Here is a 10237-nt window from a genome sequence, read left to right as displayed (position 1 = left end):
AATGATCTACACATCCTCCCCTTTGCTTTCCGAGGTTTTCTCGACTGCCAACCCTTATTTCTGTGTTATTTTCAACGAGCCCCTCATTTCCTATTCTGATTCGCTACATGCATAGCGAGGGCCTCTGTTCTGGGAGTCTTGGTGCCAAAGGGAGCTTAAGAGGGTCCAAAGCTGGTCGACCACTCTGGACATGTCGTAGACACTCGAGTCACGACCCGGGGGTTAAAAAGAAGGTCGCCTTCACCCCGATTAGTCCGAATGGCGCTGGCTACCACCCCCAAGCACAGGAAACAAACATACCTTACATAAATACCCCAGAAAGTGAATGGGAAAATCGCCCCGCCGGTAGCGTAGTGGTTATCGCACCAGACCGGTATTCTGGAGGTCGTGGGTTCGGATCCCACCTGGCGGGCATTTATTCTTCACTTTCTTTCTTTCTTTCCAAATTCTTAATCTGTTTCAATGATCTACCACATCCTCCCCTTTGCTTTCCGAGGTTTTCTCGACTGCCAACCCTTATTTCTGTGTTATTTTCAACGAGCCCCTCATTTCCTATTCTGATTCGCTACATGCATAGCGAGGGCCTCTGTTCTGGCAGTCTTGGTGCCAAAAGGGAGCTTAAGATGGTCCAAAGCTGGTCGACCACTCTGGACATGTCGTAGACACTCGAGTCACGACCCGGGGGTTAAAAAGAAGGTCCCCTTCACCCCGATGAGTCCGAATGGCGCTGGCTACCACCCCCAAGCACAGGAAACAAACATACCTAACATAAATACCCCAGAAAGTGAATGGGAAAATCGCCCCGCCGGTAGCGTAGTGGTTATCGCACCAGACCGGTATTCTGGAGGTCGTGGGTTCGGATCCCACCTGGCGGGCATTTTTTCTTCACTTTCTTTCTTTCTTTCCAAATTCTTAATCTGTTTCAATGATCTACCACATCCTCCCCTTTGCTTTCCGAGGTTTTCTCGACTGCCAACCCTTATTTCTGTGTTATTTTCAACGAGCCCCTCATTTCCTATTCTGATTCGCTACATGCATAGCGAGGGCCTCTGTTCTGGCAGTCTTGGTGCCAAAAGGGAGCTTAAGATGGTCCAAAGCTGGTCGACCACTCTGGACATGTCGTAGACACTCGAGTCACGACCCGGGGGTTAAAAAGAAGGTCCCCTTCACCCCGATGAGTCCGAATGGCGCTGGCTACCACCCCCAAGCACAGGAAACAAACATACCTAACATAAATACCCCAGAAAGTGAATGGGAAAATCGCCCCGCCGGTAGCGTAGTGGTTATCGCACCAGACCGGTATTCTGGAGGTCGTGGGTTCGGATCCCACCTGGCGGACATTTTTTCTTCACTTTCTTTCTTTCTTTCCAAATTCTTAATCTGTTTCAATGATCTACCACATCCTCCCCTTTGCTTTCCGAGGTTTTCTCGACTGCCAACCCTTATTTCTGTGTTATTTTCAACGAGCCCCTCATTTCCTATATATATATATATATATATATATATATATATATATATATATATATATATATATATTGTAACGAGGAAGACTTGCCACCATCGACGTAACGCTATCAGCGCAGCTACACAGCCGTGAAGTTGGAAGAACAGCCAGCGGAGCGTATTACTTCATGCGACCTGCATCATCCTCATGGCAGGACTCAAGATCATCATCACCAGTCTGTTGTCTCGAGAGCTGAGCGCGCACGGCCGAACCTCTTCGGACTCAGCTAAGCCTCTCGGCGTTTCAACGCCTTGCTGCCGTCCTGCCAATAAACCTCCCCATAATATATATATATATATATATATATATTGTAAGCACTGTAGTTCTCCGCGGCACAGTATTTCGCTGATTTCAATCTTATGTGTAATCATCATCACCTGTCATCTTTTTCAGTAATGCTTCATCTTCGTCACCTGTACATAATCATTATCGTCCCTGAGGCTTGTGCTGCTTGGCTGCGCGTTCGCCAAATAAACGGCGTCTGTCTCCTCCGCTCTGTCAGTGAGCGACGTCTCCTTGAAGGCCTCTTACACGTGGTGGAGGTGCACCTCGATCCCGCCCTCTGGCTCTCCTAGCGCACCCCTGGAGCTACGTTCAGGAAGACGCCTTCAAATGCCAACCGGGCCAATGGAACAGGACGTCCCGACTCGCACCGCCCCTGCAACGGCTTCTGCGCCTCCTGCGTGGACCGTTACCAGCCGCCAACGGGACCCCAGATCCTTCGCTGGCCTTCGCGGTGAAGACGTCGACGATTGGCTCGACGATTACAACAGAGTGAGTGCGTTTAATCGGTGGAATGACTCTATGAAGCTCTATAATGTCCCGTTCTGCCTTGACAAAGTGGCTAGGACGCGGTTTTATAACAACGAACATCGCCTAGGAGATTGGAATGCGTTTACGGAGGAGATTCGCAAGATTTTTGGCACATCGGCGAGCCGATCGGAAAGCGCCACGAAGAAGCTCTCCTAGCGCGTTCAACATGTAGGTGAGACAAACACGTCTTACATTGAGGATGTGCTTGCGCTTTGTCGCCAGGCGAACGAGGACATGTCGGAGAACGACAAAGTCCGGCACCTTCTGAAAGGCATTAGCACATTTGCCTTTAATGCTCTCGTCGCTCAGAATCTCACCACCGTACGCGACGTAGTTACGATTTGCCAGCGCTTGGATGCGCTGCAGTCCGCTCGCATCCAGCAGGATACCCCACCAGCCTGCCTTCCACCCGACACGGAGCTGCGCTCTTTGATACGTAGTATCATTAGGGAAGAACTTCAGGCGCAGAAGACCTCTGGACTCTCTGGTGATCGCCAGTTCTCCTCTGGCGTGACTTTGCGTGACCTGGTTAAAGAAGAACTGCGTCTCATGGAAAGCGGGCCCGCTACCGAACACGCCGCTCCACAGCACGTGGCTCAGTACGCCGAGATGAGCCCGCTACAGCCAGTCTTCCCGCATCCTGCGCCTGCTCAGAGTCATTTGTCTTCCCTTTCTCCGAGACTCCCTGAGCCGTACAGCCAGTACTATGCTCCTTGGCGACCCCCCCCGACCCACTTGCTTCTACTGTGGTATCAGGGGTCATATTGCCCGATTTTGTCGACGGCGTCAGCAAGACGAACGTGCAGGCCTTATACCGGACCGCAGCACCTACCGACCTCCATATGGCTTTCGTCAACGGGCATATCATTCCCCGCTGCGGCCTTTTCCGTCGACCCCGGACACACAGGACGTTCCTGGAAGTTCCCGACCATCGCGGCGCCGTTCACCATCTCCCTTTCGGAACCGCTCGGTATCGCCCTTTCGCCCCGCGTCTCATGCTGCTGGCCTCCGACAGGAAAACTAACCTCTGCAGTTTTTGGAGGGAAAACTGCTATACCTGGTAAAAGTACAATTCCTCCGCAGCGGCCATCGAACATTTTATCTGTAATCGTCGAAGGTATTTGTGTTGATGCTATTGTGTACACTGGCGCCAGTATTTCAGTTATACATGCAGACTTGTGTGCTCGACTTCGTAAAGTGCAAACGCCCTACTCTGGCCCGACCTTGTGTGGCGCAAATAATGTTTTGATTCAGCCCTCTGGACAGTGCACGGTACGCGTACTTATCGACGGCCTTCGACATCATATCCCGTGTGCTGTGCTGGCGTTGTGTGCTCATTCGCTAATTTTCGGGTGGGACTTTCTCTCTTCAGCCTCAGCCGTCATCTCTTGTGATAGCCCAACCATTGAACTCTCCAATGAGCAAGTTTCGAGTGTTTGCAGTATGCCTCAAGTGAACCTCATAGTGGCTGCAGATTGTGTTCTTTCTCCAGGACTGGATACTCTCCTCACAGTTCGATCGGCCGACATCAGTGAGGGGGACATTTTAGTCGTCCCTTGTGCCAGCCTACTCTCTAAAGGAGTCGTGATAGCTACGTGCCTAATACGCTTCTGCAATGGATTGGCAACCCTTCCCGTGACCAACGCTAGCCCCGAACTGATCCTGCTGCATGAAGGCACCACAGTGGCCTCGACTCATCAGGGAGAGACCATTGATGTTGTTCCTATCGGCTTGTTGTCGGCTCTTCCGCGTTCCGTTTTTTCGGACACTTCTACTTCAGCGCTGACCGCCACCATTAGCCCCGACGTCACGCAAGCAGAGGCACAGTCCTTATTGACCTTACTGGACAAGCACCGTTTGTCTTTCGACTCCTTTTCCAACACGTTAGGCCAGAACACTGTCGCAGCACACCGCATACAGACAGACAGTCCAAACATCATACGCCGCCGCCCGTATCGCGTGTCCGTGTCAAAACGAAAAATAATTGAAGAGAATGTCTCAGATATGCTTAAGCGGGACATAATTCGTCCCTCCGCGAGTGCCTGGTCTTCTCCTGTTATATTAGTTAAAAAGAAGGGTGGGTCAGTTCGCTTTTGCGGGGATTATCGAGCTCTCAACAAAATTACCAGGAAAGATGTCTACCCGATGCCAAGGATTGACGATGCTTTGGATTGTTTGCAAGGAGCTGAATATTTTTCAAGCCTGGATTTACGTTCAGGGTATTGGCAGATACCAATGTACGAGGCCGATAAGGAGAAAACAGCGTTCTGTACTCCCGACGGCTTATACGAGTTTAACGTTATGCCGTTCGGGTTGTGTAATGCGCCCGCCATCTTTGAGCGACTCATGGACACTGTTCTACGTGGCCTAAAGTGGAAGACCTGCTTGTGCTATCTGGACGACATCGTTGTCTTCTCGTCCACCTTCTCTCAGCACCTGCAGCGGCTAGATGAAGTGCTGACCTGTCTCGCTAGCGCCGGCCTACAGCTCAACACAAAAAAATGTCCTTTTGCCAGCAAGGCCATCAAGGTCCTTGGCCATGTCGTGAGCAAAGAAGGTGTCCGGCCCGACCCTCAGAAGATTAGCGCAGTCATGAGCTTTCCACGCCCGCAGCAACAGAAGACGCTCCGCAGCTTTCTTGGCCTGGCTTCCTACTTTCGGCATTTCGTGCGCAACTTCGCCAACCTCGCGTCTCCACTAAACCAGCTTCTTCGTTCTGGCACCCCTTTCGTATGGTCTGAGGACTGCGAAAAATCATTTCAAGCCTTAAAAGACGCGCTTACCTCGGACCCCGTCTTGACGCATTTCGACGACACCAAACCAACCTTATTACATACGGATGCAAGCGGGTACGGAATTGGTGCTGTTATTCTCCAGCGCGATAACCAATCTAGAGAGCGTGTTGTGGCCTATGCCAGTCGCACTCTCAGTTCCGCAGAGAAGAACTACACCATTACTGAACAAGAATGCCTGGCTGTCGTCTGGTCGGTACAAAAATTCCGTCCCTACTTATACGGCCGCCACTTCACCGTAGTGACCGATCATCACGCTTTGTGCTGGTTATCGACGCTGAAGAATCTTTCCGACCGGCTCGGACGGTGGATTTTGCGATTACAGGAGTACGACTACACTGTACAGTACAAATCAGGCAAGAAACACCTTGATGCGGATGCCTTGTCACGATGTCCCCTCGGGTCGACATCAAACACCGCTGGCGATGTTTCCTCCGCGGCACAAGCTACATCCTTGGCTCCCATCGACCCTGCGCCATCCGTTGGGTGCTCCGAGCTGGTGTCTTTTCAGCAGGCGGACCCGCACTGCCGAACCATAACTGACCGACTGTCGGGGGTGACGCAGCCTCCTAACAGCCGTTCACGACGCCAGCTTGCAAAGTACACGCTCCGCAACGGTGTGCTCTGCCGCGTCAACCATCACCCTGCTGGAGAAAAATGGGTGCCTGTAGCTCCTCGGGCTTTGCAACCAAAGATTTTAGAAGCCTTTCACGATGACCCAGCCGCTGGCCACCTCGGCTTTCAAAAAACGTTTGATAGGATCCGAGCTCGCTTCTTCTGGCCTGGCATGTCAAGGTGCGTCGCTAAGTATGTCGGCTCCTGTGCATTGTGTCAGCATCGCAAACGCCCTACAACTGCGTCTGCTGGACTTCTACAACCCATTCCTTGTCCGGCGGAACCTTTTGACGTGGTGGGTATTGATCTATACGGCCCTTCACCATCCACCTCATCCGGCTACCGTTGGATCGTGACAGCGGTTGACCATTTGACGCGTTATGCAGAGACGGCCCCTGTTCGCTCTGGCTGCTCCCAAGAAGTCGCCGAATTTATCTTGCATAACGTGATCTTACGCCATGGCGCCCCCCGGGTTCTACTAAGTGACCGTGGAAAAACATTTCTTTCAAGCGTCATTGCAGACCTGCTTCGTGCATCGAATACCATCCACAAAACGACGTCCTCATACCACCCCCAAACAAACGGCCTCACGGAACGCTTCCATCGTACACTTTCGGATATGATCTCTATGTATATCGGACCAAGCCATACTAACTGGGACATCATCCTTCCATTCGTAACGTTTGCGTATAATACGGCACGCCAACGAACAACTGGGTACGCTCCGTTTTTCCTTGTTTATGGCCGTGATCCCTCCTTCGTCATAGACACGTGTCTGTTCTCGGCACCTGCGACGGGATCTGTCCCCGGGTCTGACGAATTCATCTCTCGCCTTCACCACTGCCGCCGTATTGCCCGTGAAAACGCGCAAGCCTGCCAGCAGGACCGCAAGCTCCAGTACGAGGCCTCTCACCGGTGCATCCAGTTCCGCCCAGGGGACCAGGTTCTACTCTGGACTCCCGTTCGTGTGCCTGGGCTATGCGAAAAGTTTCTTCTGCGATTCATCGGCCCTTATACCGTTCTGGAGCAGACGTCGCCAGTCAACTATAGGGTCACCCCTGTGTCTCCCAGCACGGACCGTCGCTGTCGGGGAACCGAAATTGTGCATGTCTCCCGTCTCAAAAAGTTCCACTCTCGCGCTTCCTAAATGCCAGCGGCCGGGTGGCCGCCTTCCTCGAGGGGGGGCAATTAGTGTAAGCACTGTAGTTCTCCGCGGCACAATATTTCGCTGATTTCAATCTTATGTGTATTCATCATCACCTGTCATCCTTTTCAGTAATGCTTCATCTTCGTCACCTGTACATGATCATTACCATCCCTGAGGCTTGTGCTGCTTGGCTGCGCGTTCGCCAGATAAACGGCGTCTGTCTCCTCCGCTCTGTCAGTGAGCGACGTCTCCTTGAAGGCCTCTTACAATATATATATATTGTGAGCGCCAATCCTAAATGTCCCATCAACAGGAGGCCATAGCTCAGTAATATGACTTGCCAGTACCTTCCTCGTATTTCGTCGTCGTCGCTGCATTGTGTGCGTCCATGATCATCTCATCGCTCGTCTACTTTCTGGGAGGGGCCATCATCGCCATCATCATTGATCATGTTCTAGACAGGGTACCGCTCGCCGAATAAACGTCGTCCGCCAAGTCTCCTGTCATTGCCTCTCAAGTGGTGGAGCGTGCGGTTTGATCCCTTGCCGTCCATCTCTGAGTCACCCCTGGAGCTCCGTTCGGGTCGCCGCTTACCGCAAGACACCATGCCTATGACAGAGAAACCTTCTACCGGAGCCGGCAACCAAATCGGCGGTGCGGGTTCAGCCGCCTTCCCACCTTACTTCGTAACAAGCCACCAACGGGATCCGCCGATGTTCACTGGCCTTCCGGGTAAGGACGTCGAGGTGTGGCTTGATACCTTCGCACGCATCAGCGCTTTTAACAGGTGGGACGACCACGCGAACCTTCAAAACGTCTCGTGGTCCCTGGACAAAGCAGCCAAGACATGGTTTTTGAACAATGAGCGCCGTGTCAGTGACTCGTCGGACTTCACCACGCGACTGCGCCAGATTTTCGGCTCTTCCGCTGCTCGCTCTGAAGCCGCAAAGAAGCTACAAAGCCGTGTCCAGCCGGCTCATGAGACTTACACCTCGTATTTTCAGGATAATCTTGCGTTGCGCCGCCGCGTTAGCAGCGACATGTTGGAGGGAGACCCCGTTCGTCACATCATGAAGGACATGAATCAATTTGCGTTCACGGCTCTCGCTCTTCAAAACCCGCCGACTGTCGCTGATGTTACCACGACCTGCCAAAGGCTTCACGAACTGTAGTCTATCCGTCTGCAGCAAGAGGTCATCACGCCGCTGTGCCCCAGAGATGACAACCTGCGGGCGCTGATACGGGCTATCATCCTTCAAGAGCTCCGTGATTACCGTTCTCCTTGTACTCCTAGTGCCTGTGTTCAGCCTTCTGCAACTGGCCTAAAGGAAATCGTGAAAGTGGAGCTTGCCGCTATGCCAGGCCTCACTCCTCCTGACCCTCCGACTCCTCTGACGGTTACATCCTACTCAGAGGTTGCTCGGCCACCATAAATCCCGCTGACCCCGATCCTGGCTCAACCTGCGACCAACTATGTGGCGGCCATTCCTACGGCTCTGAGTCCCCATTCTCCCTACCAGGCATGGCGACCACCACGAAAAGACATAGCTGTGGGCCGACCGGTTTATTATTGCCAGCTGAGTTAATGCCAGCTGAGTGATCATTATATACTGCGCCTCCGGTGACCACAGCAGCTGTGATGCATCCTCGTTGCCAGACATAAGAAACAGTTGCATCCAATGTTGGTTAGGGGCTGAGATGGGTTCCAAGGCCGAAATTGGTTATCGGTAGTGACAGATTCCGATCCTTACAGCCAACGGCCGGAGGTCCAGAGCAGAAAGGCCCGAAACAAGAGCATAGGCGAGCATGCCTACGTCGAAGCGGTGCAGTGCCCAAAGTGGATGGCCACCGAGGAATCCTTATATTCTGCCCCTCTAATGACGACAGCCGCAGTGACGCAGGGGTTAAGCATTCATCTACAATTATTCGCAATATCGCTGTTTAGGGTCCTTGCTTGTGTTCGTGATGTTCTTATAGCCAACCTTGAAAATATCGCCTTGCTTTTGTATAAGCACGGACATTGTGCAGAAAACCTTTATTGATAATGCTCGGAACCACAGCGTCAATGTTGTGCTTTTGACGAGGGTCTGCTTTTAGAGTTTGCCTCTTTCCTTTTCTTTCCCTAACCACTAAAACTGCTGTAGCTGCTTTTACTTATTTTTCTGAGAATTGTAGTTTCGAAACATGTATAAACTGTACGAGAAATGACATCAGTGTTATTTAACGAAGGCCGGTGTCACGGCCGAAACATTTATTATTAAACCGGTTCTTTTTTAACCTCGGTCAAAAACAAATTTTGTAAATATACATATATATATATATATATATATATATTTATATTTATATATATACACGGATATATATATAAAGATAATGGTTGGCAGTCAAGAAAACCTCGGAAAGCAAAGGGAGAATGTGATAGGTCATTGAAACAGATGAAGAATTTGGAAAGACCGAAAAAGGCGAAGGAAAAAATGACGGCCGGGTGTTATCCGAACCCACGAAATCCAGAATACCGGCATGATGCGATGACCACTACGCTCACGGCAAGGCTATTTTCCCACCACTTTCTGGGGTATTAATGTTAAGGTATTTTTTTGTTTCCTGTGCTTGGGGATGGTAGCCTGCGCCACTCTGGCTACTCGGAGTGATGGGGATCTTCCCTTTACTCCCGTGTCGTGAATCGGGTGTCTACGATATATCGACAGTGGTCGACCACCGTTGAACTTGCCTAAGCTCCCTGCCGCACCAAGACTGCCAGAACAAAGGCCTTCACTATGCACGCAGCGAATCAGAATAAGAAATAAGGGTCTCGTTGGAATAAGACAGCAATAGTGATTGGCATTGAGAAAGCCACTGTAAGCAAAGGGGAGAATGTGGTATATTATTGAAACGGATAAAGAATTCGGAAAAACCGAAAGAAAGTGGAGCAAAAAATGCCCGCCGGATTGAATCCGACCCTACGACCTTCAGAACAAAGGTCTGGTGCGATGACCACTATGCTAATTGCTGGGCTATTTTCCCCGCCACCTTCTGGGGTATTTATTTTAGGGTATTTTTTGTTTCCTGCGCTTGGGGGCGTAGCCAGCGCCACTCGGAATACTGTTGGTAAAAAGGAGACTTTTTTTAACCCCCGGGCCGTGACTCGAGTGTCTACGATGTGTTGAGAGTGGCAAACCAGCGGTGAACTCTTTCGGATCCCTGTGGCAACACGACCGCCAAAACAGAGGCCCTAGCTATGCACATAGCGAATGAGAATAAGAAATTACGGGCTTGTTGACATAAGACCGAAATAATGGTTGGCAATCAAGAAAACCTGGGGAAGCAAAGAGGCGAATGAGGTAGGTCATTGAAACAGATAAGGAT

General features: G+C 51.2%; 1 non-coding gene across 1 annotated transcript; it reads left to right on the top strand.

The window, feature by feature from the left end:
* Window positions 1–1265: 1265 nt before the first annotated feature.
* Trnat-ggu (transfer RNA threonine (anticodon GGU)) lies at window positions 1266–1338 on the top strand. Its single transcript has one exon. It is a non-coding gene; the product is annotated as a tRNA-Thr (tRNA).
* Window positions 1339–10237: the final 8899 nt, after the last annotated feature.

Source organism: Haemaphysalis longicornis, unplaced genomic scaffold, assembly GCF_048455015.1.
Source record: "Haemaphysalis longicornis isolate Haplotype H1 unplaced genomic scaffold, Haemaphysalis longicornis Haplotype H1 scaffold_15, whole genome shotgun sequence".
NCBI classification, from domain to species: Eukaryota; Metazoa; Arthropoda; class Arachnida; order Ixodida; family Ixodidae; genus Haemaphysalis; species Haemaphysalis longicornis.
Note: the sequence above shows the minus strand (reverse complement) of the source record. Positions and strands in the feature narration are given on the sequence as shown.